The following is a 23,906-nucleotide window of genomic DNA, read 5'->3' as shown; positions in this document are numbered from 1 at the left end:
GAGAAAAACAAAGGGGACAGAGCACAGGGTAAATTTGGGTGACTGTCAAGTGGGACAGGACACTGGATGAATGACATACCCACTAATACTTCATGAATAAATATCAAGCATATCTTGGCTTGTTATTTACCTCATCTTTCAGAAAGTCAAACATTAAATTACTTTGGACTGAATGCGTTTTGATGTCTAAATGCAGTGATCAGTCTGTTTTCTTTTAGAGGTTCTGCTTGATATATTGAAATATAGTCTAATATCAAGACATAAGTAGGGAACAGTTGACACCATTACTTAATATTGTTTTAAAATATATGATGTAAAAGATCTACAAACAATAAATGCTGGAGAGGGTGTGGAGAAAAGGGAACCCTCTTGCACTGTTGGTGGGAATGTAAATTGATACAGCCACTATGGAGAACAGTATGGAGGTTCCTTAAAAACTAAAAATAGAACTACCATATGACCCAGCAATCCCACTACTGGGCATATACCCTGAGAAAACCATAATTCAAAAAGAGTCACATACCACAATGTTCATTTCAGCTCTATTTACAATAGACAAGACATGGAAGCAACCTAAGTGCCCACCAACAGATGAATGGATAAAGAAGATGTGGCACATATATACAATGGAATATTACTCAGCCTTAAAAATAAATGAAACTGAGTTATTTGTAGTGAGGTGGATGGACCTAGAGTCTGTCATACAGAGTGCAGTAAGTCAGAGAAAAAGAAATACCATATGCTAACACATATATATATGGAATCTAAAAAAAAAAAAAAAAGGTTCTGAAGAACCTAGGGGCAGGACAGGAATAAAGATACAGACATAGAGAATGGACTTGAGGGCATGGGGAAGGGGAAGGGGAAGCTGGGATGAAGTGAGGGAGTGGCATTGACATATATACACTACCAAATGTAAAATAGATTGCTAGTGGGAAGCAGCCACATAGCACAGGGAGATCAGCTCTGTGCTTTGTGTCAACCTAGAGGGTTGAGATAGGGAGAGTGGGAGGGAGACGCAAGAGGGAGGAGATATGGGGATGTATGTATATGTATAGCTGATTCAATTTGTTGTACAGCAGAAACTAACACACCACTGTAAGGCAATTATACTTCAATAATGATGTTAAAAAATAAATAAAATAAAATCTATGATGTGTTTAGTCAATGTCTTAAATGCAAATACTTTAAAAGTACTGTTTATTTTCAAAGGTACTGTTCAAATCTAGGTCTATAGTACAAGTGATATGTCTGTGCAGATGTGTGTTCATTCAGTATCTGTTGAAGTCCCCTGATAATTGGTGTATGGTGTTATATAACAATACATATTAACATGTGATGACTGTAATTAAGTACATTGACTTAAGACTTTGTCTTTTAATGATCCTCAGTGGATACTGAATGAAAGGTAAATTAAAGGTTCATTAAGCTGTGTTTAGAGGGAAAAAAAAAAAAGTTTCCAAATGGCAGATGTACCATAAAGTTAAATGAATTTTATTAAGATCAGCTCTTTGGTGTTTTTTTCAAGTGACAACTCTAGCCTAAACAATTTGAAGTGTTTTAAGAAATTAAATAAGAACATTTATTTTCACAGTTTATTTAACATTTTGAGTTTTAAATGTGTAAAACAACTGGGGAGAACGTTGGAAATTCGGCTATTTCTGCATCAACGTGACCTTTAGTGTGGTTCTGTTTAATGTTCTGATGTCTGAAAGGAAAAGCAAAGCAGAAAGGAAAACAACAAAAGTGTATGCAGTGTACATAGACAAAACATCTGCAGCACCCAACAGTTTTTCCATCAGATTATCCGGCATTTAAACTTATTAAAAAAAAAAAGTTATGCTTTAAAGTTTGAATGGGAATTCAAAGAAAATAACATACAGGGGAACATTTCTAACTTGGATCCTTATTTCTAAAGCTGTTAAGAAGGCATTTAAAAATACTAAAAATGTAATGAATTTGAGCTTTCTATATATTTACCATACTAATAGCATTATTAAGCATGCAATAAGGACAGTGCTATTTATTTAGTAATGTTATAAAGGTACTTTCAGCTTTCTAATTCTCTGGCACATGAATATTTATTAATAGAGGCATCTGCTCTTTTAAAAAAATTGCTTCTAATTCCAACATCCTATGTATCCATATAAAAAGAGCCTTTACTTTTCTAAAACAAAAACCTTGTATGTGTCCATATTTTGTTGTTGTTGGTTTTTTTTTTGCATAACATGATCTTTTAAAAATTTTTAATAGCTCTTATTGTGTTTATTTTTTGTCATTGATTTTTTCTATTTCAAATTATTTTCCCATTTAGCTTATTACAGACTATTAAGCAGAGTTCCCTATGCTATACAGTAGGTCCTTGTTGGTTTTCAATTTTATATAGAGCAGTGTGTAAATGTCAATCCCAAGCTCCCAGTCTATCCCTCCCCCCTCCCCCTTCCCCCCGGTAACCATAATTTCATTCTTTAAGTCGTGAATCTGTTTCTGATTTGTAGATAAGTTCATTTGTATCTTTTTTTTTTTAGATTCCACGTATAAGTGATATCATATGATATTTGTCTTTCTCTGTCTGACTTACTTCACTTAGTATGATAATCTCTAGGTCCATCCATGTTGCTGCAAATGGGGTTATTTCATTCCTTTTTATGTCTGAGTGGTATCCCATTGTATATATTACACATATATACATCTATATACCTTTATATATAGATGTATATATAAAGACGATGTACCACATCTTCTTTATTCATTCATCTGTTGATGGATACTTAGGTTGCTTCCATGTCTTGGCTATTGTAAACAGTGCTGTGATGAATATTGGGGTGCATGTATACTTTCGAGCCAACTTTTTCTCTGGATATGTGTCCAAGAGTGGGATTGATGGATCATATGGTAGCTCTATTTTTAATTTTTTACGGAACCTCCATACTGTTCTCCACATTTCATTTACAAGCAAACACAAGTCTGTGGATAGGAAGAGGAGGAATCATTAATCTTATCAATGCACAACAGATCCTGAAGGCAAAACGTTCTCCTACCTGAAAGTTTCCCTGGTATAAGTTTGGAATATTTAGGTTCACTTCTGTATACCTTTTTCGAAACTTTTTGCCTCTAGCCCATATAAATTACCTGCATTTTTACTGGGAACAATTATAAAATGAAGAAATTTTGACTGGAGTTTAGGAAAGGAAGTTATAGCAAAAGGCAGAGCAAGAGTAATAGGAGTTTGCAATAAACTTTAAAAAGTTTTATGGAGATATAAATCACATACCATAAAATCCTGTATGATGTATACAATTTAATGGTTTTAATGTATTCAGAGTTGTACAACTATCACCATAATCAAATCAATTTTAGAAACTTCTTATTACTTCAAAAATCCCCCATTCATTAACAGTCACATGGTTATTTCCTCATTTCCTCCAAACCAGTTCCTTCCTCTGCACCTGCCTCAGCACCATGCAATCATTAATCTACTTCCTATCTCTATAAACTTGCCAATTCTGGACTTTTAGTACAAATAGAATCTTACAATATGTGGTCTTTTGTGAAAAACTTAACCTTCACTTAAAGTAATGAGATTCAGCCATGTTGTAATATATATCAGTACTTAATTAATTTTCATTGTTAAATAATATTCCTTTGTATAGATATACTATATTTTATTTGTCTTTTCATTATTTAGTAGATATTTGGGGTATTTTCCCTTTGTGGTTATTACGAATAATGCTGCTTTGAAACATTTGTGTACAATTTTTTGTGCAATGTGTTTTCATTTCTCTTAGGTATATTCCTAGAAATGGAATTGCTAGATCATACAGTAACTTAATGTTCAGCCTTATGAGGACATGCCAGACTACTTTCCAAAGTAGCTGCACTATTTTACATTCCCACTAGCAATTCATCAGAGTTCCAGTTTCTCCACATTCTTAACACTTCTTATTACTGCTTTTTGATTATAATCACCCTAAAGAGTGTGAAGCGGTCTTTCATTGTGATGTTCATGTGCATTTCCTTAATGACACTCAGTGTCTTTTCATGTACGTATTATCCATTTGTATATCTTCTTTTGAGAAATGTCTGTTCAGATCCTCTGTCCATTTAAAAATTTTTTCTTCTGGTTATTGAGCTGTGTATGTTCTTCATTTATGCTGGATAGAGTCCCTTATCAGATATGATTTGTAAATATTTCCTCTTGTTCTGTGGATTGCCTTATCACTTTCTTGATAGTGTCCTTTGAAGTACAAATGTGCTTTTGATGAAGTGCAACTTTCTTTTGTTGCTTTTTTTTTTGCAATAAAGTTTTGAGAGACAGAAATATGGAGAAACACACTGGTCCTTAAGTATGCTACAAGTTTTCTAAAATGTTTTTGGATATACATGTCCAGATTACACTTAATGTCTGGGACTAATGTGAGAGGTGGGATGTGGAAGTTAACTCCAAGTCAAACAAAAAAATGGTTTGCAACCTTTGGAACAAGAACAGGCCATGGAAAGTAACTCTTTACATGCATATTTTTGGGGACGAAGTAAAATGAACATGCAAGCTTCTTTCTGAAACTCTAGAGGAGGGATCCCTGAAGAAGCAAAGGATGCAAAAGAGCCAACTTCAGAATAACTATTATTATTTACTTAAATTGTGTAGGATACCCTTGGTATTTTCTTAATTTGGCTTGCTGTCTTTAACATTTCATTTTTAATGAATATAAGAATTGTTAAACTCTGAAGACATTGTTTCACATATTTCAGGAATATACCATTAAAAGGTTATTTCTGTGGGATTTTTAGTTAATCTAACCCCAATATTTCCTTTAAGTTCTTAAATTCTTAAGCTGGAAATTATGCTATCAAAGTAGTTTGCTGTATTTACCTTAATTCTAACCCTAGTTCTCCAAGTTGGTGAGGGTCAACTACATCAGCAGGATAACAAGAGTATGTGTCTTCATAAAGTATCTATTCTCCCAAAGTTAGCAGCATTTGCTTGTATGTCATAATATAAACCTATCCAGGCAGAATTACAGCTGCCTGATACTTTGTAGGCAAAGCATTGAAATCTAAGGTATTATTGGTTATGAAAAAGAATGTTTTCTTAATTAGGAGTTCATTTTACATGCTGAAACATTTGGATCACTGCTCATCGGGGTTAAAGAACAAATTAAAATAGAATTGAACACCTCAAAAATCCTGTTTACATATTTTTCAACCAAGATTTGACTTGGTCCAATGCCTAATAAATCTCTTATGTACATTAAAGTCTGCGAACTTTGTCACTAGAACTTAAAAAAAAAAAAAAAAAAAAAAAAAAACAACGAAAAAAACCCCAGAGTCTCACTTAACCCTGTTGTGAAATTTTCAGAAGAAAATATAAGATTGAATTTTGCCTTCAAAATGATCTCTTGTTTGGAGTTCATATCAGCAGTTCTTTGACATTCAGGACATGAGGTGAAATGTAGAAAGACAATGGAAGTGCCTTGAATGTAGTTTTTATTCCTTAGCTCTTCCCCCAGGGTCCACTGTTAGAGGTTGGAAGTGGGACACCAGCCATCAGCAAATGCTTTCCACAGCTATCAGAGCAATGCCAGTGTGCAGCCTCCTTTCTTTCGAACCATTTTGCCAGTGAAAAGTTTGGGAACAGATGGATGATTGAGGATACGAATGTGTAAAACACATCACTGTCATCATTATCACTTAACACAAGGCAACGTTCGCATACACATATAAATTTTAAATGATTATATTTTAAATAATTATTGTATAAAATTGATATATATATTTAGTATAAATATGTATTAAATAAAACATATATATAACATAGTATAATTGCAAATGATCATAAAATTAATCCAAATGTACACACTTTGAGTTCTAAATAACCCAACTTTGGTAAAGAACATCATATTTTAGTGTAATTGCTTTGATCTTCACTGTTACCTATCTGCATACCTCTCTGGGTTACCTAGTTATTCTGCTTCACTGTAATATGTTCTTGATGTTCTTAATATGTTCTTTCCTTGCTCCATATCATTTTTGTGAAACATAACTGTCATGAATCTTTATCCTCAAAGAACCTGCAATGATCACCTTTTACACAGGTAGACGTTTCCTGTCCCCTCAATTAAAACTTGTTTTCTACCAGCCTCTGATATGTACTTTTTTCTCAAGAGGACCCCTTCATTGACTCCTATATGCAGATACTTATTCCCAGCTTCCTGCTTGAGCTTATCTTCTTTATTTATTTAGTGACTTAATTCTTAAGCCCTATTCATTTTTCAAGGCACAGCTTTCATTTCCATCAAAACCCTTCTTAGTTTCACCATTCTTTTTATTTATTTATTTATTTATTTATTTATTTATTTATTTATTTATTTATTTATTTATTTATTTATTTATTTATTTATTTTGGCTGTACGCGGACCTCTCACTGTTGTGGCCTCTCCCGTTGAGGAGCACAGGCTCCAGGAGCGCAGGCTCAGAGGCCATGGCTCACAGGCACAGCTGCTCCACGGCATGTGGGATCTTCCCGGACCGGGGCACGAACCTGTGTCCCCTGCATTGGCAGGCGGACTCTCAACCACTGCACCACCAGGGAAGCTCAGTTTCACCATTCTTGAATTCTTTAGACCCCATGGTTTACTTCTTGATTAGGCTTTAAGTGTGTATATAGAAGCTCGTCTTTGCTGATGTAATTTGCTTGAAGCATATCCTTATATATTTTTGTTTCTATTTTCATAGCTCCAATACTGTACACATATTCTTGTTGCTTAATCTTACCGGTGATGATGATTGGCAGCCATTTATAGAATGCTTACTCTGTCTTTAGAAAGTGCTAAGTGCTTGAAATTTATCCATTAAAGTCTTACAGTGACCCCATAACTACAGTCATTCTGTGTGTGTGTGTGTGTGTGTGTGTGTGTATGCATGTATGTACATACAGGTTAGGAAGCAGAATCTTAGAAAAATTAATTTCCTGTCCTAAAGTCACAAAGTTGGTAAGTGGCAGTAGTGGGATTCATATGCATTTCTGTCTTAAACCCAAGTGAATGCTCTTTACTATGTTTTGCTGCAACATTGTTACTGTTTTCCACTCTTATAGCATCTTTAATAAATGTGTCACAGGAGCTTTAAAAGGGCTTCCTGGCTTTAAGTGGAATGAAAGACTTTGTTTTTGATTATTAGAATCTGCATTTTAGATACATAATCTATTTCTATCCTGAGTCCACGAAGTGCATTATGAAACTTCATTTAAATATCATAAAAATTAATCCGATTCCAAGAATATCTGATTTCAGTGTTATCAAAAAGTGTTTCATTTTAGTTTGAACTTATTTCTTAGAGATGAAAAATGAAACTTGATGAGCAACATTAATATCATTTGTTACAATTTTGAGTCCAGTTGAGGAGGAAGGCAGAAAGGGGGATGCCCTTTGTTTTTAAGAGCAGGAGATTTAGTAAACTCTAGTTTTGTTGCGTTAAAAGTCAAACTTGAGGGCTTCCCTGGTGGCGCAGTGGTTGAGAGTCCACCTGCCGATGCAGGGGACATGGGTTGGTGCCCCGGTCCGGGAAAATCCCACATGCCGCAGAGCGACTAGGCCCGTGAGCCATGGCCACTGAGCCTGCGTGTCTGGAACCTGTGCTCTGCAATGGGAGAGGAAAAAAATAAAGTCAAACTTGATTTAGTTTTTTTCTCCCCCCTCCCTATTTTTAAAGAATAAATAAAAATATTTTCTTTTCTTTGGAACAATTTGTTCATGCTTTATGAGCCATTTAATTAAATTATTACCTGCTGGAAGCACCATCTGTTTTTGTCCTAGAAATAAGAAGCATAACTTTGTTTTACATAGGACTGGTAAATATGTAGAAGGTGCCAAAAAGTAATAAATATCATCAGCAGATGGACTGAGGCACTTCAATCTCTACACAGTCTTGATTGTTCTGGGCATAGCTAAATGGATTTTTTTGGACAGATTCCTTTCAAACTGCATTATGTACAGAAGGGAAGTTGATTAATCTTTTCCCATAGATCTCTTCACATTTTTCTCCTCAAGAGATAGGAACTGATTTTGTTTTTAACTCTGTGTATGCCCACATTACAGACATCAGTTCTGAAAGATGTAAGTAACTTTATAATGTATCTTAGGGACTCAAAGTTGGTAAGTTCTAGGGTGGATTTTCCAGAAGCTGTCTCTCCAGAAGTTACTACCTTCCTCCTTTTGCTTCTGTGTACCCATCCCCCTGATACAATTTTCACATCTGACACACACCCCAGAAGTCTCCTGTTTTATTCTCTCATTCCAGGCTCTTATGTCCTGCTCAGTGATAAGAGAAATTTAAGCACTTGTACAAATTCACTTGTGGTTTTTCCTCCCAGCAGCAATATTCAGAAATTGGGATGGCTGCCTGTGATATAGACATGAGAGTGATTAACTTAATTCATATTAAGCAATTTTTATTCATCATTAATAATCTTTGATTAATTATATAATAATGATAAATATTTCTTAAAACATTTTATCAGTTATCTCATTTGGTTTTTCACACACATAAATCTAATTTTACCTATGGAGAAAAGTGATTTGCTCTGGGGTTCATAGCTAGGAACAGTGGATCCAAAATCTAAATCTAAGTCTGGTGGGGGGTAGGGTAAAATGGGTAAAGTGAGTCAATTGTATGGGGGCAGATGGAAAGGAGAATTTTGGTCGTGTGTATACAGAAGTTGAATTACAATGTAATACACATGAAATTTATAAAATGTTATAAACCAATGTTACCTCAATTAAAAATAAGTGAAACAAACAAAAAATAAACCTAGCTCTCTTGATGCCTAATAGTTTAGAATTTTAAAACAATAGCAGTTATATTGGGTTTTACAGTTTATCAACTGCCTTTTAAATATTTAATTTTATTCATCAATTAACACTTAGAGATATATAGAATAGATACTACATCCTCTTTTAAAACCTAAATGAGCTGAAGTAATTGCAATAAGATGCATTGCTGATAAAATGGCAATTATCTTACCCTAAATTCTCTACTTTCTTCAAGACATCATACCTATTGGGCACCTATCATTTATTACGCAGCTACAAGTTTCCAAATACCGTGCTAGGCTCTAAAGATAAAAAACTAGACAAATTAACTACCTCCATGAATCTGAACCTGAGGGCAGATCAGGCAGAGGAAGAGCACATGCAAGATGTGTGATGTGTTCTTGAAAGCAGGAAGTAGGGAAAAGGATCAGAACAGAAGTTGAGGCCAGAACACAAAGGTGTTCTGTGCTTTGGAAAGGAGTCTGTGAAATGTCCTGGTAGTGCAGAATAAAACCCCTCATGGGATCTTAAATGGTCAAGCGATGTGGTCAGATTTCTGCTTTGGAAAAAGAGCTTTAGTAGTATTCTGGTTGTTTATTGCTGAGTTCCAAACCACCCCCATATGGTGGAGCTTTGAACAACCACCATTTTATTATGTCTTCTTATTTGATCAGGAATATGGTCAGGTCTCTGCTGGTCAATTATTTGGCCCCACATGCTTGTCACTCAGAAATCAGTTGGTGGCTGGTCTTTTCTCACATGTGTGGCACATTGATTTGGATGCCTGGCCTCAGCTTCCTTTCCATATGGTCTCAGTGCTTCTCCACATGGCCTCTCCAACAGGGTAGTTGGACTTCTTGTGCTCAGGGCTTCAAGAATTTATTCTCCATAAAAGTTATTCATGCCTTAATTACAGTTCTTATAAGACACTTTAGCAAATAAACATTGCACTATGATTTAATCTGTTTCATTAAGAGCTGTCATATTTAAGTTAAATGATTGCTCTTAAGATGTATGTATTTCCAAAAGACCATAGATTTAAATGTGAGGTGATTGTGAATTATTCAGGAGTTGTCAAAATTCTGGGTTTAGTCCAACAAATGTTTACATGGTTAAAGAATTATTTTAAAAACTATGGGCAATAAAAATATTAATAATATCTAATTATTGAAGGCAGAACCAGAGAGGAAAAGTCTATTAAAAAGAAAAAATTTTAAATTAATTAAAATAAAATTATGAGCTTAGCACCAGTAGCCATGAGGATGGATGTGAAGTTTATTGGGGAAAGCCACAAGCCAGCTTAGTGAAGCTAGAGAGTAGAGGCTTCCATGGATATGTGAATGGGTGAGTTTATTCATTTCCTGTCTTCACTTTTTTCTGAAAGACTCTAAGGAAGGTACTTAGGGATTGAGATTATATGAAAAGGTCATACTACACAATGTTATTAGGGCTTGATTGTGGGAAAATTGAATGATGTTCTTCTATGTATTTTTCTTAATTTTTGGAGGAATTAAAAATATGCTCTCATGTGATTGTTTTTGGTCATGATTTCAGAGTGGTTAAGAACAAAGGCACTGGAACCATACTGCCTGAGTTCAAGTCCTGTGTTATCTAGAGCAAGTGACTTAAACTCTCTCTCTCTGTAGTGTCCTTATTTGTAAAATGGGGATGATAAAAATGGTAACTTCATGGTATGGTTTTGATGGTTAAATGAATTGATATAAGTAGAGGGTACATAGTGATACATAAATGTGTGCTTTTTTTCCCTCTAGTACTATACTCTTTAGTACAATTAAACTAGTCAAGGTCATCCGTTTACAACTTGTGTTGCAATGCTCATTCCCATTTTAATTTTGAACTTAACTTTGACTTTCCACAACCTTAATGATTATGTTTCTTTTTAGGCAGAAAGCATAATATTTCCATTATTTGGGGCTCTGAAATATTTTTAAATTTCTCAGGAATGATTAAATACCTCAATCCTTTACAGGGTTGAAAAAAAGAAAAGGATAAAGAAAAGAAAAAGAAATCTTTGGTTCCTAAAATCTATTAGAGAGAGAGGTTTTGTTTGAGGGCCATAGTTATGGAGGATGAATGGAACGAGAAGGGCCACCAGTCGCAGTAGCTGAAGGAAACCTATATAGAAGTGTTAGAGAAAAGGCCTTTCATTTTTCCTAGAGTGTCAGAGAATGGAACTCCCAAGCAGCAAGCAGCAGATTAAGGGCAAGTTGAGTTTTAGTATTATTTTGAAGACTCAAGATTTGGTATGTTTGGAATGGTAGGGCCAAACATAATCTTTGATGACCATGAGGTCATCATTTCAAATACATCCACTGATTTTTTTATTCAAGATATATCACTCCCAATATATAGAAAAGAATGAAATGAGCTCTTTATGGTCAGTTATTTTATTTTCAACAATTTCCTGAGACATCAATAGTGAAATAAGTAAGAATGGAAAAGTGAAAATGAAATAATGGGAATGGCTGAAGGGAGACAAATAATATAAAGAAAAAAGATAAAGGACTTATTATGGGAAGAAAGAAAAGAGAAAAGAAGCTAAAATTCATGTTGGTAAAGTAATAATATTTGACATTTTAAAATTGAGCTAGGTGAATTTTAAAATTTTGCATGTATTATATAATAAACTACATTTCAATAGTGACAATAATATAAAAGTTCTCTTAAACATTTTACATTTAATGCTTTGTGAATATTGCATTTTCATGCCTTTTGCCTGACATTTAATTTCTTATCAGCATTACTTTTATGTGCCATTGGAGGTCTTCCATTTTTTATAATCCTGTTCATAAATAAAATATAAATGACATAAGCCATGCCCAATATAGTTTTTAGTAAATTATTTAGTTGCTTTAATTTACCCAAAACTATTACTATGCATATATGTAAATTAGTAATAAAAATTAACTTCTCAATGTCAAACTGTCATACAGATGTAATATGTTGTTGTAGTATTTCTCATCCTGTTTCTTTTTCAATAAATCCTTTTTTCTGAAAAGGTTGACAGTCACTAGTATTATCATACTTAAAGGTCTTTTATAGAAAGAACTTGAATTTTGTATGTTAAAATAATAATTTTGTCACCGTTTTTCCAGATACCATTTTATTTTTTCTATGAGTGGGAGGCCTAGAAGAAAATATTGCAAAACTATATTCTTATTTAGCTTCAGATATATATATATATAATTATATATACAGCATTTTAGAAGTAAGAAAGAATAGCAAAATCTTGGGCAAATTGTTGCTCTCTTATGCTACTTGAGATAATTTTTTTATTTTGATTTTTTTATACAGCAGGTTCTTATTAGTTATCTATTTTATACACATTAGTGTATACATCTCAATCCCAATCTCCCAATTCATCCCATCAGCACCACCCCCAACCCCCACTTTACCCCCTTGGTGTCCATACGTTTGTTCTCTACATCTGTGTCTCTATTTCTGCCCTGCAAACCAGTTCATCTGCACCATTTTTCTAGGTTCCACATATATGCATTAATATACAATACTTGTTTTTTCTCTTTCTGACTTACTTCACTCTCTATGACAGTCTCTAGATCCATCCACGTCTCTACAAATGACCCAATTTCATTCCTTTTTATGGCTGAGTAATATGCCATTGTATATATGTACCACATCTTCTTTATCCATTCGTCTGTCATTGGGAATTTAGGTTGCTTCCATGTCCTGGCTATTGTAAATAGTGCTGCAGTGAACACTGGGGTGCATGTGTCTTTTTGAATTATGTTTTTTTCAGGGTATATGCCCAGTAGTGAGATTGCTGGGTCATATGGTAATTCTATTTTTAGTGTTCTGAGGAAACTCCATACTGTTCTCCATAGTGGCTGTATCAATTTACATTCCCACCAACAGTGCAAGAGGGTTCCTTTTTCTCCATACCCTCTCCAGCATTTGTTGTTTGTACATTTTCTGATGATTCCCATTCTAACTGGTGTAAGGTGATACCTCATTGTAGTTTTGATTTGCATTTCTCTAATAATTAGTGATGGTGAGAAGCTTTTCAAGTGCCTCTTGGCCATCTGTATGCCTTCTTTGGAGAAATGTCTATTTAGGTCTTCTGCCCATTTTTTGATATTTTTTTTTAATATTGAGCCAGATGAGTTGTTTATATATTTTGGAGATTAATCCTTTGTCCGTTGATTCATTTGCAAATATTTTCTCCCATTCTGAGGGTTGTTTTTTCATCTTGTTTATAGTTTCCTTTGCTGTGCAAAAGCTTTTAGAGATAATTCTTTTTTTTTTTTTTTTTTGTTTTTTTTGTTTTTTGCGGTACGCGGGCCTCTCACTGTTGTGGCCTCTCCCGTTGCGGAGCACAGGCTCCGGACGCGCAGGCTCAGCGGCCATGGCTCACGGGCCCAGCTCTGCAGCATATGGGATCCTCCCGGACCGGGGCACGAACCCGTATCCCCTGCATCGGCAGGCGGACTCTCAACCACTGCGCCACCAGGGAGGCCCTAGAGATAATTCTTAAAAAGCATTTCAATTTTGATTCTGCCATCAGTTGTCAATTGAAAACTTCATAATTCTTAGTTTTCTTACCATTAATGTATTCCTACTACTTGTGCAGACATAATAATTCACTTAAATTCATTTTTAGTCCTAAGGTAAAGTGAATTAATATATAAGATCTTTGTCTTATAATGAGCATATCATGTTGTTAACTATGCTCTATTTCTATCATTGTATTTTGGGTTAAATCCCCACTTTTAATTTTCTTAACTCCATGGTCTAACAGTTTATATAAGCTGAATATTAAAATTTTTACATTGGGATATTTATCTTGGATCTTTATTTGAAGAATAGTTTTTCAGAATTTACCCAATAAAGATTTGGGATGGTTCATATGATACATATTTTCTTAGTAACTGAATTTTAAGTGAGCATAAACATTCTCTACCCATGTGTTTTTCTGGGATGTTTCCTTTCTCACCAGTTAACCACAGTATCATGATATATTAACACTTTTTCCTAATAACACCCTAAAGGAACAAGTATGAAAAGAACCATTTCAGAAAATGAAAAGCACAGATTCTGGATGCATTGAATTACCAACCTGGACATCAAATAGGCTTTCTGTGTTATGATTTTAGGAAACATAGGGATATGAGTTCTAAAATAAAGCACTTACAGTTTGTAGAAACCTGTTGATACGTTTTGAAGAGTAAAGATATTTAAAAAGTAAGCCAATAAAGTACCTTTGAAAAAAGTGAGAAATAGAGTGTGTAGTGGTATTATGTAGGTAAAAGCTTCATCTGTCTGTTCCCAGAAATCCAAGAGCCATAGTCAAAAAGCAGCAATTTAAGATTATTCACGTTGGCTGAAAGGATGGAAAATTGCAGTGTATCTATCAAGCTAAGAGGCTCCTCCTGACAGACAGCTCTCAGAGTAGAGCAGTGACTGTATTGACATTTTAACTCTTGATACTCTGGAAGCCCTCTTAGGCCCATGTAAACCACACGTAGTAGGGGTGGACCACAGGTTTTGAATGTCTGAAAACAGGACAGTGGCAGGTTGAATGTGAACTGTAGCTTTCAAGATCTAAGCACAGTTGTTTTGCTCTTTGTTGCCCAGCAGCAGGAGAAAAGAGAAATTTTGAAAATGTTGCTAAGAAGACACCATTAAGTGGAGGTTGTGGTGTTTTCCTCAGAGCAATGGACTTGGAAGGAGTTCTCCCTTATTTAAAAACTACAGGGTCAGGAAACATCAATGTCTGCTAGGGCACTGTCGAGAGCAAACCACAGAGATCTTTTAAGTCCTGGAGTCTGAGCAGCCCCCGGGGATCTAAAGATCAAGGCAGGATCAGTCAGATTTAATGTACATCGAGACTCCTGGTGCTTGTAGTCATATTGGTGACAAACCAGGGATAAATAAACCCCTCATATCTCTGAATTTGTTAAGATCATACCAACTTTGGGAACTTTCAGAGAACCTGAAGGTTGTAATATTTAAAAAGAGTATGTTTTGGAATTTGACAGGTCGGGTGTGATACTCCAGCTGCTTGTACTTTAATAGCTGTGAGAACTTGGGGAAATGACTTAATCCCTCAGTTTCAGATACCTCATCTATAAAATGGAGATAGTAATAGTACTTATCATATAGGATTGTTTAATTAAATGACAATATGTATGTAAAGTGCCAACATTATAGTAAGTCCTGGATCATTTTAAGGGCCCAATAAATCATCTATTAGCATATGATTTTGGATACCATAACATGGACATGGTTGTATATCCAAATCTAAGAGTAAAAGAGAAAAAGGAGACACACGGATTTCTCTGACTAGATAGAGAAAAATACTGATAGCTTACCAACATGGAAATTAGCAACTACAAAAAGAGATAACTTAGAAACAATAAAAATAAACTCTTCAGCTAAGACTGACAGCCTTATGATTACCAAGTGAGATTAGGGGAAGGCTGACTGAGCCTCAGAAGACCCCACAGATGCCCTTCTGCACCCTGACAGCAGTGAAGCTCAACTACAGTAAAACTCAATTTCAGTGGCTTTCCTTAGTCAGACTATCAGAGTATTTTTTCCCTCTACTCTTCTTTTTTTTTAAAGAAAAAGAGAAAAAAGTCCTTGAGCTACCGTGAGACACACAAAGAGATGTTAAACAAAATTCATGATTTGTTTAAATTCTGTAGCAAAACTGGAAGTTTCCAAAACTAGAATTTCTTTGCCTCATTAAACTATGGCTTTCTTCTTGTTATTCTCCTCAGTATGAATTACCTTATGAGTTTTCTGATCTCTAAAGTAAAAAAAAAAAAAAAAACGTTTATTGTAAAAAAAAAAGATAACAGAAAACCAAAGAAGAAAGTGAAAATTCCTTGAAATACTACCAATGAGAGGAAACATCTATGAAAATTTCACTCTCTATCCTCTTGGAGTTTTCCCTGTGTCTTTATATATGTATATACATATCTAGATGGAATGTTGGGGGAAAATGGATCAGGCTATACAATCTTGTTTACCTGCCTTTTTTTTTCTGCTTTATAACAAATTTAATCAGTTATACATATACATATGTTCCCATATCCCCTCCCTTTTGCGTCTCCCTCCCACCCTCCGTATCCCACCCCTCCAGGCGGTCACAAAGCACCGAGCTGATCTCCCTGTGCTATGCGGCTGCTTCCCACTAGCTAGCTACCTTAAGTTTGGTAGTGTATATATGTCCATGCCGCTCTTTCACTTTGTCACAGCTTACCCTTCCCCCTCCCCATATCCTCAAGTCCATTCTCTAGTAGGTCTGTGTCTTTATCCCTGTCTTACCCCTATGTTCTTCATGACTTTTTTTTTCTTAAATTCCATATATATGTGTCAGCATACAGTATTTGTCTTTCTCTTTCTGACTTACTTCACTCTGTATGACAGACTCTAGGTCCATCCACCTCATTACAAATAGCTCAATTTCATTTCTTTTTAGGGCTGAGTAATATTCCATTGTATATATGTGCCACATCTTCTTTATCCATACATCCAATGATGGACACTTAGGTTGTTTCCATCTCCGGGCTATTGTAAATAGGGTTGCTATGAACATTGTGGTACATGACTCTTTTTGAATTATGGTTTTCTCAGGGTATATGCCCAGTAGTGGGATTGCTGGGTCATATGGTAGTTCTATTTGCAGTTTTTTAAGGAACCTCCATACCGTTCTCCATACTGGCTGTACCAATTCACATTCCCACCAGCAGTGCAAGAGTGTTCCCTTTTTTCCCACACCCTCTCCAGCATTTATTGTTTCTAGATTTTTTGATGATGGCCATTCTGACTGGTGTGAGATGATATCTCATTGTAGTTTTGATTTGCATTTCTCTAATGAGTAAAGATGTTGAGCATCCTTTCATGTGTTTGTTGGCAGTCTGTATATCTTCTGTGGAGAAATGTCTATTTAGGTCTTCTGCCCATTTTTGGATTGGGTTCTTTGTTTTTTTGTTATTGAGCTGCATGAGCTGCTTATAAATTTTGGAGATTAATCCTTTGTCAGTTGCTTCATTTGCAAATATTTTCTCCCGTTCTGAGGGTTGTCTTTTGGTCTTGTTTGTGGTTTCCTTTGCTGTGCAAAAGCTTTTAAGTTTCATTAGGTCCCATGTGTTTATTTTTGTCTTTATTTCCATATCTCTAGGAGGTGGGTCCAAAAGGATCTTGCTGTGATTTATGTCATAGAGTGTTCTGCCTATGTTTTCCTCTAAGAGTTTTATAGTTTCTGGCCTTACATTTAGGTCTTTAATCCATTTTGAGCTTATTTTTGTGTATGGTGTTAGGGAGTGATCTAATCTCATACTTTTACATGTCCCTGTCCAGTTTTCCCAGCACCACTTATTGAAGAGATCCACTCTTCTTTATTTTATGGTTTGTGGTGTCATTTATCTCATGTATGTGCATCTCTAATGTAAGCCACATCCATACTCTGAAGGGTAAAAGAATGTAAATTCTGTAGAAGTAAATAAATACTTTAAATACTTTACTATAAATGGAAATGATGACAAGGAAGAAAAAAAAGAAGATACTTTAGAATCTAGGGGGAAATCAGACACTAAAAGGACCAGGAAAGGAGTCATGGAACTGTTTACACATCCCTAAATAGAGTTTTGTTGTGTTACTGGAAATTGAAACACCCATGATAGTTCAAACACTTAGTATTATATAGAGTATCTACCTGTTCAAGTAACCCATAGAGTGTACTCTATTATTTCAGGTCATTTAAATTAATTCTTCTCTTTGCCAAGTTCTATATTGAAGTATATCATTCTAATATTGGAAAACCTTACTGTAAATACAGGAGCTCTCAGGTGGGCCGAACTAACCATTCAGTTAGAGTGTATTACACAAATTGCTGTTACATACAGGTACCCAAAGAAAGGCAGGCCCACTCAGGGAACTGGCAGGTGGTCATACATATGCAAGCGATATAAAACACATTTACACAAACCTGCTGGATTTCATCAAGTAATTTTCCCTCAGATGGTTCTGACTGCATTTTGCAATTTAAAGCTCATTAATTTGGCATCTGAGAAGCACACATTTTACATGTCATTTAGAGATCAAGGTAACTCAGGCCTCAGAGTTAAGTTTTAATTTTATACTCTCCAGCTTGATGATCTGCTCTGCCTAAATTCAGTGTGCTATTACCTGTTTCAGGGTAGGCTTGGCCTAATATTTTTTCTAAAAATAAAGCACAGATAATAATTTCCCCTTCCTTTATAGACTCTTTATTCAGTTAGTGAAGCATGAACAACAAATAATTATTGTCATTTCTTTTATTCAGTTAATATACAAATTTGCAATAAGGCATTCTTAACCACCTTTCCAGACACTGTAACAATTCCTGAGGTCATTTCGCAAACTAAATGGGAAAAATAATCTCATTATACTGAAAAATTAAGTCAGAGAACAGAGTCTTCTGAATTACTCTTTTTATAGTTTTATCTTTGGCCCTGCTCTCAAGCTGAGACCATTAAACTTTCAACAACAAAAATTTATTCCACAAATATGGGCTGTATTTGTACAAACTAGGTTCATACTGAAAAATTTATGTCAAGTGTTTTCAGCCTATAAGGAATATCCTTAAACTTAAATTTAAAAATCCCTCTGGGCACTCCTAGTTCACTGGTGCAGCATCTAAAGTAATGCTGCACGAAGGTGCATAATGAATACCTTTTGATGATGCACTGACATTTCTAAGAAATGACTTTGCCTCAAATCAATCTGCTCCAACCAGCAAATGATTTGATATTCAAAGCTTCAAGAAACACTATATGAATATATTTTTTCCCCATTGTACAATAAAGATTCAGTCATAGAGCTGTCATCGGAAATTGAGATTCTGCCTTATGTTTTCAGGTTAATCTGCCAGACTCATTTATTTATTTTACTTGTAAAATAACTTTTACAAGTAGAAAAGTCTTTAGATGTGTTCGTAGTTCTAATAATATCTATACAGTCTTTTATACTGGTTAAGTTAAAATACTATTGGTATCATCATAGTCAGTGGATCAAGTCAACCAGCTATGACAAACATGGTGTTCTACCAAAAACATACATAACCCATGTTCATAATTAATTATTACTAATTCTGGGAACTGTTAAACTGAATTCTTGAGAATTATGGAAAAGCTCTGTTGTTTTTGTAAATTGACTGAAAAGAAACTCAACTCTATAATAACAAGATATAGAATTGGTGGTTGCAAGTAAAATGTAATAATGACTTTTATGTACATATTAGCCACACTTCTATCTGTCTGAACCACAGCTAATGACGAACAGATGCTTCCCCTTCAAAAGTGCTTGAGCGTGCTGCTGCATCTCTCATTATCTCCAGGTTCTTGTTATTGAAACTTAAGCCCTCTGGTCGTAATTTAATTTCGTTAAGTCTGTATTTTAAAATTCTAAGCTCCAAATCATTCTATTTTCCTAAACTCTATAGAATTTCTGGTGTGGTGCTTTGTTAGTGGATCACTTACACCATGTTAGACCTTGTTATATGCATCTTTAATAATTTATATCATTTACTTGTAATGCTGCAAATACAGTGCTCTTATTATATCCACTGTACAAATAAGAGATTTAAGCATAAAAAGATTAAATGACTGGTCTAAATTACATAGCAGAGCTAGGACTTGAACCAGGTAGTCTGACTATAGAGTCTGCTAATTTAGAGATCGATAAGGTCAGGGCATTCATGTAATAAATTCCCTCATTGTGATTGCTGAGCAAGATAACGTGTCATAATCATATTTCTAAGTGACATTTGTAATATATAACTTATTAAAATGAAATTTTGTTTAACATGTATTTATCATCTAAAATATTTGCCAGCTGTTGTGTTAAGTTAGATTTGCAGCATCAAGAGACTGTATTTTATATATTGAAATTTCAGCCTATTTCTGTATTCATCTTTTATTTCTACATAATTTACTTAGTTTCAGCCAGTAAAGATGTGTGAAACAAAGCATTCGGAAGCATCAATTTATTTTAAACTACCCATATGCTTAGTAAAAATACTTCATTTTTTTATTGATCTAAGCTTGTTATAGTGTAGAAGAAATATCGTTTAGTTCATCTTGTATTTGCTTTCTTTTCCTTAGAAAAGAATAAGTGTATACAAATGATAAACGTTTGAGTATATTGAATTTTAATAACAGTTTAGCCTTCATTGTGGGCCTGGGTGGGAAAGGATCTCACCTAAGCAAATAAGATATGTTGAAAACATGGGGAATGTATTGTACTTTTCATAAAAATTGCATTTTATAAAAATAAGTATAATATAGAATGTATGGATGCTACAAATATTTCTGTTTTAAGAAATGTAGCAAGTTTCTATGACTGTTCTACACCTAATTACATATTTTTGAGGGAAACATTCGTGGTAGATTCCAAAATCTACTACATGTATTTTTTAAATTACTCATATAGGGTAGCTATAAATAATATGACAATATAAATTAAATGAATCATGTACATCAGTTACAGAAAATATATGAAGTTTGGCATAATTATGCAATCATCCCTAAGACATGCTGATTTTGCTGAAGATTTCTTTTTATAATATAAAATTTCTGTTGTGGGAATTTGAAAGTTCTGTTGAAAAAAGTGCAATATTTCCTTTACTTGACCTCATGGGGAGTAGGTTTTTAAAGAAAGCTACATTCTTTGTGGGACAAATGAAATAATTGGTGCTTACTTTAAATATGTTATTAGTTTTATTTAATAGTTTGTTACTCAGTTTAATTTTTGAGGAGATCATTTTAAATACCTTAAGTGAAACATAACTGTCAAGGCAGAGGTCTATATTTTTGTAAAAACCTATACTATTTTCCTTAAGGCAAGATAATTTTAAAGAAATGAATTTCTAATGGATTTATAATATAAATTTATCAAATAAGTGGTTAAATGCTTCATTATAGATGTCATCACATACTTATTTTCTTGGAAATTTTCCTAAAATCCTTTGGGTTTTTTTTTTTTTTTTTTTTTTTTTTTTTTTTTTGCATCAAGTGGCTTGATCTTCCCAGATACTGCTCTCCTAGAAGATAGAATTTAGTGTACATTTATAAACGTGTAATGAGTCCAAAAGTGGTAGTAAGGGTGTCAGGCAGACATCCATCATGGTGAGGAGTTAATATCTGTATCTACATTACATTCTAATTGATAGCTCTGTCTGATGTTTGAAAAGCGTTAAATTGCTGATGTACAGATGATGGAATACCTATTGTCAGGCTAGAAATGAAAACTCTTCCTCATCACTGCAGTTGGTTTGTAAATGATTTGTAGAGAAATGACTTTGAATGTTTGTATTAGAGGTCAGAATTAGAGATTTCACATTTCTGTAGTAACTCCTGTGTGCCAAGTCTTCCTGGAGCATAAAACACACTCTACAATTCAATTTAAAACAAAAAACAGAAAAAACCCAAAACCTTTAAAGAGACTCTGAGTCATTAAAATGGGAGGAAAAAGTCTAGAAAACTATATTGAGATAGTGTCTAAGTAAATCAATAATGCATAAACTGAACAGTTAGAGAAGTAAGTATCATAATATCATGTCAAGATAGGAATTGATTGATATTTAAGCCAAACAAGGAAAAAAATTGACTACTGCCAAGATATTGCAGTATTTTGCAATGTACATTTAAAAAAATGGATTGTGGGGGTATTTAACCCCACAACTTATTAATTTACCACTAACTTATTAATCCCATATTTTTATAAAACCACAAATCACCTTGTGTGTCCCCAAACATCTCTTTTCTCAGCCTAAAGAATGACTCAACTTTTGGACCTCAGCTTCCTCTTCTGTAATATGAGAGAGGTTAGAATCATGGATTTTAAAAGTTACTTTATTTCTACTGCCTTCAGGTTTTTCCTGTTCTCTAGTATTGTCTTGTACTATTTGTTGTTGTTGTTGTTTTAACCAAGTATGATTTAAAGTCTTCTTCTATCAGTTAATCAACCATCTCCTAACCTGTCTGAATAATTATCACTAACTCCATATATCACTCCTTTTCTCTGCTTGTCTTGATGTGACCAAAGACAGAATTCAAATAATGCACATTCTTGAATCATCATGGAAACCAGGCCAAGCAGAAAAAAGGGAGAGGAAAAGAGGAAGGAAAAGAGGGAGGGGCAAAAGGGGTCTGCAGAATCAGTCCTGAGGCTGTTCTAATACGTAGTACCAACTAATATCTGCATAGTAAGAGTTGCTATGTCATGTGGTACTTTTAAAAAATATTTTAGTCTCTACATATAATTGTAAAAAAAAAAACAAAACAAAAAAACAAGCAAAAACCTATCATATACGTGTGTGTGAGTGTACGTGTGTGTATTACACCACCTGCTCCCCTTCTCCACAATGTTCTGCAGAATTATATAATTTCTTCTGCATTATTTAATTCATTTTATTTCTTCCCACAATCCTTGACAATCCTCTCTCCTCTAATACCAGAAATATCCCTTCAAACCTATATAGCCTAAGTGACACTCAATGGATGTTTTAGGTTCGCTGTCTCAATTATTCCTAGTGACAGTGCTATAATGTTTATATTATCACCATGCCCATATCACAAATGAAGACCCCGTGTTGCAAAGAAGTTAAGCCTTTTGCCTACGGTCACCCTTTCATAGCTTTTTCTCCAACTCTGGTTCGCACACCAGTCTGAGTTTTTTAAATGGTCTACGTACCATGCACCATGCACTTGTTTTCCTCCGTGTGTTTATACATTTTCCCCTGCCTGGCTGTTCTCCTCTCACACCCTCTGGTGTGTGCTAGGTTAACTCCTCCTCTCTCTCCAGAGGTACCTCAGAAATAACTTTGGGTGGGGAATTATTTCCCATATTCTCTGCTAGAATCTGTCACCCCTGAGTCTCCCTTGTGCTTTGCATATTTTATGTGACATACTTGTTTGTTCAAATGTCTGTCTCTCTTATAGAATCATTCCCTACTTGAGGAATAGGGACACATTCATCTTCGTTTTCATTGCCTATCCCCATACCTGATGTGTATTAGGTATTCATCTTTATTGAATCAGCTCTGGACAAGAGTAAATCAAAAATGGTATCGTAGCAGATGAGAAATCTAGTCAGAATTAGAATTTTTATTTTGTAAAGTTTAATATTTAATTGTACTTGAACTCTCTTAAACATTCAGGACATTTTAATTTATATGGACCTCTGTCAGACAGGATTGGAATTGTATATACCCATAATTCTGTACATAATGCCACTCCCTTTCATGAAGTCTTTGTTTGTATCTTTTTCATTAGAGTTCACTTGTTAACAACCCGCCCTAAGACACTTAGCAAATCACTTGTCAGCTGAGCTCTGTTTTTCACTCACCACAGTGGGGTCCATAGAAAAATCGTAAAACGTAGTGAGGGACCTTAGAATCCAGCTGGGATGACAAATCTAATACACAGAAAATTTAAGTATAAATACTCCTAATGTGCAACTACAATACACCAGTGTGTTACTGAATCCAGACTGAAGACCACTTGTCGTTAATTAGTCCAGTTTTCCCAATACTGCTCTGCAGGATATAACAAACTGTCATCCAAAACTGTGTAGGGGAGAAGAGCCTCCATCTGCCACTCAGTAGCAAGGTTATGAAGCTAAACTCTCCTATCCTGGCAAAAGGCTTCCCTCTTTGGATGGATGCCATCCCAGACTTTATTTAAAGTTCAGCGAGCCAGGCCAATTCATGTCACTAATTCCATGAAACATGTTGGCTTTCTATGGTAGCCTTAAAGTTTTCCAGTCATTCTGATAACTCATGACTAGGCAATACACCATATTTTGCTTCTTGAATTTCTATAGAGGTGCTACTTCATTTTGTTGTTCTCATTCTTACCCTGAATTTGTGTTTTTAAAATTAGCTCTGGTAATGTAACTGATCCCAGGGTCCTTTTTCTCCCCTTAACTTAACACATGACACTTTATTGCTTCTGTCCTCAGTTTTTCTTAAAAGTGATTTTGAAAATGTATAAGCTTAAACTTGGCTTTCATTGTAATGCATTGTCTTTAATGCAGTTGTGCATTTGTGACCTTAATTTTCCTGAGCTT

At 34.7% G+C, this 23,906-nt stretch overlaps 1 protein-coding gene across 1 annotated transcript in view; it reads left to right on the top strand.

The window, feature by feature from the left end:
* NAALADL2 (N-acetylated alpha-linked acidic dipeptidase like 2) overlaps window positions 1-23,906 on the top strand; it is a gene marked incomplete at its 3' end in the record, with an annotated part of 1,068,176 nt that overhangs the window by 245,536 nt on the left and 798,734 nt on the right. The gene's annotated exons all lie outside the window — the stretch shown is intronic.

The sequence above is a fragment of the Hyperoodon ampullatus genome, assembly GCF_949752795.1.
Source record: "Hyperoodon ampullatus genome assembly, chromosome: 5".
NCBI lineage: Eukaryota > Metazoa > Chordata > Mammalia > Artiodactyla > Ziphiidae > Hyperoodon > Hyperoodon ampullatus.
This window is presented reverse-complemented; position numbering and strand designations above follow the sequence as displayed.